The following is a 6,179-nucleotide window of genomic DNA, read 5'->3' as shown; positions in this document are numbered from 1 at the left end:
TTAAAAATGCAGATTCATGTTTGAGACTAAAATCAAGGCCAGATTTTCTGGCTTTCAGTCATTTTAGTGACTGCTAACCCACAAAGTATTTTTATTTGTTTTCCTCCAGAAGAGGACGTTACTAGTTCCTTCCCGATATCAGGTGTATATGAAAGTAATTACAGACTGATGGAGGTTTGCCTTCAGACTCCAAATGAAACAGAGCATCTGAACCTGAAAACACTGATGTTGGATTCAGAAATGGATTCACAAAACCACAGGAGGCTTAATGTGCTGTGTTCCCTCTTCTCTCCAGTGCAGCGGCAGCTAACAAACATTATTTGTTGATGCAATATATATAAACCATATATCTTTAGTATGAGAATTTGTTATTAAACCAAAGCAATTAGGCACAGAGTACCTTCATAACTATAACTGTCCAAACTGAAAAAGACAAAGTGGTTTCCTAATGGAACATGCAATTGATAAGAGGTGAAATTGTTCTTTCATAGCTCACATCTTCGGAATTTAAGAAAATAAAGACTAGCTTCTGCAGTGAAGCAATGCACTTTAGCCATGCTGTCCTCCCAGATTTTTCTAATAAAAGGCTTAATTTCTGTGCTAGCTTGGGTCTTGGTTTTGTAACATTAACACAGTTTATAAACTCTAAGGTAACCAAATATAAGACATGCCTTTGCTAAACCAAACAGGAACTTGTGCTGGGTACAGGTGTATCTGCAGAGCTCCTTGCTTAGAAGGAGACTGACGCAGTGCCCAGGAAGAGAGCAAGCTATTTGCAATCTTTGACTGCCTGTCCTTCCTAATTCTAGCCCAGTGGAAACAGGAGGCTCTCTCCTGACTTGACATACAAACACACAATCACCTTAATTAAGAAGCTCATTAAGTATTTGCCTGTAAAAACCCCCGTAACCTGTCTTGCACTGTGGCATCTTGTTGCAGGTTAGCCCCAGTAAGCAGCTAAGCATCACACTGCTGCAAAACCAGTTCTCAGCTGTAAGTACTCACTCCTTTTTCCAAGCAGAATGCTGTAATCTATTTATTGGAAAGACAGAATAGAATTCAGGGCTCTTCTAGCATGTCCTTCTCCCATTGCTCCTTTTGCCTGTATTTTAGGGTTATTTCAGTTAGTTACTTGCATGAAGGGTTTGGCCAAAAAATTAACCTCATACCAATCCAGTCCATGCATTATGAAAATACTTCTAAAAGATCTCTAGTTTCACTTGTATGGTACTCCACTGGATGAATAAGAGTGCTGATAACCATGCAATGAGCCCGTCAGTCCTCATACATGCCATTAGTGTGTCTGTCACTAACATCCATGTTACTAGCATCAGCCTGATATAGCTCAAGTTCAATTACAAAAGCTGCTATCAGAATTTAGAGTTGTTCCCTTAACAGCTGCTGTTGCTCCCATGTCCTTGAGGCAGATGAAAGGTGACCCAGCTATAGCTGCCACTGGCTTGATGGGTCACAGGGTAAAAATGCAGTGCAGTGTGTCCACAACGGCCTTCTTGGGTATCAAAGCACAGCAATGCCTGTAAGTCCTTATAAACTCCATCAGTATACTCTCTAACATTCTATGTATGCTTAGACAATTTCCTCCTTCCTCCCATTGTTCATTTTCCACAACTCACAAATGTCTGTTTCACACAAACAAGAAAAATGAGCTGGCAAACACCCTGCCCATAACTCAATTTTAAGGCAGAGAAATACAATTTTCCCCAAATCTTTCCTTCTTAATGTTTTGTGAAATGAACTGTTCAAAACTATCTATTGAGAAGGAGCTGAAAATCCTTCCCTTCAAAAAGTAGCATAATAAATGTACTCTTTACTCTTCAAGTGATGCAGCACAGCCCACAAGAGAAAGTTCTCTTTTTCTCCATTTATGGGTTTTGATTAAGCATTCTGTTCATGTGGATTTGGAAATTTTGATGCTGTTCTTTGAACTGTTGTTTTTGTATATGAAAAGCAAAATTGGAGATAGCCAAATACAGATAAAAAACAGTGTAATTATCTTTGTTAGCACAGTAAGGATGGCTAGAATCTCAAACAAACTCCTCTTAACGTAAATGGGAAATTTACTCAGCTATTGAGCCCAGATACTACTCTTGGCTGGAAGGATCCTGAGGCACCAACTGCTGCAAGTTCAGAGGGTGTTGGTGTGGAAACACTGCTATCTGTTCTTCCCTCTAAATCCACTAGTGGCCATTGTCACAGACAGCCCTTTCTCATGTACACTTCACAGAGTCTCAATTTCCTAATCTGGTTATCTGAAACCATCTGAAGTCACAGTTACATAAACAACAGCAATAAGAACTCAGGTGATTCCCAGTGAGGCTCTTCGCACACTTAGGTGCTTCAGCAGCAGCACATTGCTTTCCCAGAATCAAGCAGGAGGTGTGGGACTGCAATGAGGACAAGCTTCTACCTCTTGTCAGGTCCTGCAAGGAGCCTTCTGTGAATGGTTAGGCAGCCTCAGCTCTCCTGGCAGTCCAGAGAAGTATGTTTATGTGATCTGGTGCCCAGGAATACATTTGGCACAGTAATGGATAGGAAAAATCCTCTGCGCCTTTGCTCCTCCTTCTCAAAATGATACTTATTTGTATGCCATACATACAATGATGCTAGCAAAGGTCCAAGGAAGCTTAGAAGAACACTTGACCACAATGGTACCCCTAAACATATCTGAGCAAACCTCTCATACTCCATGAATCTCCCTGCTTTCCCTGCCTGATGGTTTTGTTCTCTACTCATCTAGAGGGTCTGCTGTTAGGATGCTCTTTCTCCTGTTTAGGCAGACTGCCTTTCCTTTCTCATGCTCCTGATCCTCCCAGTCCAGAGAGGATGAGGCTCAGAAGGGGAACTGAAATCACACTTTCCTGAGAGCAATCACAAAAATTGAGGAGGCTGAGCTTTCACCTGCCTTATTTATATTTACTCAGCAATGACCCACAGCCACGAAGAGGTCTTGTTTGTGTGCAATAATCAAGCAAGTCAGGAACTCACCTCAGAACTTGCTATGCAGGACTGCTTGTAGCCATAGCTCCAACTCAATGATTCATCAATTCATTTGATTGACAGGGTTGATAGAAGGTCTTAAAAGCCCTGCTGAGAATCAAAATCAAAAGAAAATCAATTCAGATGTGAAGGTGCCCTATATCTTTCTAAATCTTCTCTTAGCTGGGAACTAAGCTTGCCTCCTTCTAATTTCAAATAATGAGAAAGTACAGACTCACCTTTGTAAGAACATGGCAAATATTAATTAAGTACTAGAAAGTAAAAAGAATGACAATAGCTACCAGAGAGGATAAACCTAAGAGTCTGGGGTTTAGACTGTGTGAGGCTGAAAAACTAGTAATAACAACCAGAAAGTATGGAAATTAAAAGCAGAACTTGTTAGTTAGAGAATACTGCAAGCAGTAGATTGACAAGAAATGTCCACTTTCCACCTGTGACAATGGAGACAACTCATTCCTTGAATTACATTTCTAGTCTTTCTGCTCATTGACCTATTAGCCTGGCATACTGGCAGGATCACTATTCTGGATCAGTTAGATGATCATATACAAGCATCAGGTTGTGCCTTAATGTACTGAGGGTTCTCCCCTACAACATGTGGTGGTTTTAAGCTGTCCTCATGGCGCTGAAATGCTCATTTGTAAGGATCTCACTCATGGAAAAAGCTGAAATTCTATCATCATTTTTCCTACACTGGCAGAATTTCAGTGGGGACACCTGACTGACTTACTCCGTCTGCAGCTTCCTTTCCAGCTGAGCTAAAGAAGTTAACAGCAACTGAGGATCTGCATCACGCTTCTGGTTTCAGGCAGAAACCTATTTTATTAGCAGGACAGAGACAAATAAACTATAAATAAAACTACATAAGGGCTTTACAAATCAGTATTTGAAAAACTGAACTTTCATCAATCTATCTGCTGCTCTGCTCTCTGTGATGCCACTTTATCTCAGCACAGACACAGGCAGCCTGTATTCTTTTAACCTCAGCAGGCTGTCACTGGTCTTTGATATAGCAGCTGTCTCATAGCTACCACTAGATTTCAATTAAACCGGGCTATATTTAGGGTGAAAATAGGGCTATTTTAAGTTGCCATACCTGCCAACTTTTATTCACTCTCAGCAGTAGTTATTTTATTTGATGTTCCTGATTTTAAGCCGTGCCATCCATAAAATTAAAAAGATAGCAGAAACTGTGATGTATTTTACATTCACATCACCAAAAATCTATCACTAAAAGCAGCACTTCTCCAGAAAAGAACACACTTAAAGACAATAAATAATAAAATACTCTCTACTCATAGCCATGGATGCTAGCTCAGCCTTGCCATGGTGGGACAATACAAAATGGTTTTCCAGTGCCAAGGAGAATTAAACTCAATGTATTTTTCACTGATCACAGGGGTCTAGTGCTAACATGGAAAAGAAATGGCATGTGAGATGTCAGTGTTGTTCAACACAATGTCCTAGTTTTAGGGACACATTGTGTGATTTGAGGTAAAAGAGTTACATCTCCTTGGGTTTTCACTTCAGACAGTGCATCCCTTCCTTCTCTATCAGTACTGTATCCTTCATATTTCACGAGCAGATGTCACATGAAGGCCCCGTTAATGGACTGACAGCAATCCCCATTCCCTTTGGCCGGGGTGGGGCACACTTCCCCAAATCCTGTAATGGTCAGCTTGTGGTCAGCCTGGTTCACTGTCACAAAAATTCCATTCTATATACCTGCCTATGTAAACACATGCTGTGATGCTAAGCTGGCACAAAGAACTCAGCTCTGTTCTAAAATGTGTGAAGAACCCACATTTCCAGATAATGCAGTTACCTGCATGAAAATGATGGTGCCCATTTTTATGTGAACAAGAAAGAAACTCTTATTTGAGTCATCTGCAATTTAATAAGCTATAAACCTAGCTAAAGGAAAAGATATGTCTCTCATGCAAAAGCCTGCTCATAAACAGTCTGTAATTACATTTGCTGCCTTTTGGTTGAAGGCGTGGACTTTATTAAAGTGCAAGAGCTGTTTTTCTGCAAGAAAGCTTATTGGAGAGTGACCTAAAACAAGCATGATCACATCCTGACATGCATAAAATGCTGAATGTCTCGCTTGCTTTCTATGCCAAGTGCTTACTCTTGCAAGGTATTTGGAGCTGTCAACGCTAGCTGAACTCAGCTAGACAGAGAGGTGCTCAGCACATCTTAAAAAACCCTTGGCATCAGGAGCAGGCCTCGGATACACTCCATGTTTGCCAATAAAACATACCATGGGAACGATGGCAATTACAGAACAACTATTTGTGTGAGCATTACTGGAATTTCAGCCCATCCTTCAGAGAAAACACGCTGGCAAGGTGAAGGGAAGGGTTGTCCAAATTGCTACAGCTGGGCTTAAAGACTGCAAACCTACCTGACACTGAGAGACTAAACAACGTGTACCTGTTTGGCTCATTACTTGCAAAAGACAACATGAAAACAACACCATTTAAAGGGTCAAGAGGAGACACTCAGTGTAACCAATATAACAATGCCAAGATGGTTACACCAATAACCTCTGCAATATGTTCTGCCATAGCCTTTACGTATGCACATTTGGATGTATTATCTGCTTCAGCTGGGGCATCAAATGGGCAGTGTGAACGCATGGGGTAGTTATCCAACATTTTGGTTGATCCTTGCTCTTTTCAGCAAGGCCCTGAGCACTGCTTGTCTGCTGTACTTTAGCCAAGCCCAGCTTTGAAGGCAACACAATTAATTTTTATTATTTATTTATATTTAAATGGCAAGATGGTATCACAATGCTTCAAATCACCATGGAATTTATTTCCAGAACAAAGATACACCTTTCAAAATGCTCATCAAACCTCCAGGGGTTTTTAACCATTAAAACAAACCAAACAACAAAAAATTGTGCTTCCCTCTGCTTGTTCTTGCATGTGACTGAATCATTTTGTCCAAAACATGCCCCCCCCCCCCCCAAAAAAAAAAAAAGAAGCTGTAAGCCGTGATTTAGCTTGGAACTTAACACAGACAGGAAAACCAACCCTGGAAAACCAACCTAACCAGTTCCAGGTTCGAAAAATGATAGGTAACTGGGAAGAAAAGAATCCTACAATGAGATGCATCAGAGAACCATTATATATTAATGGCATGGCATTTAACAA

Source organism: Dryobates pubescens, chromosome 13, assembly GCF_014839835.1.
Source record: "Dryobates pubescens isolate bDryPub1 chromosome 13, bDryPub1.pri, whole genome shotgun sequence".
NCBI lineage: Eukaryota > Metazoa > Chordata > Aves > Piciformes > Picidae > Dryobates > Dryobates pubescens.
Note: the sequence above shows the minus strand (reverse complement) of the source record.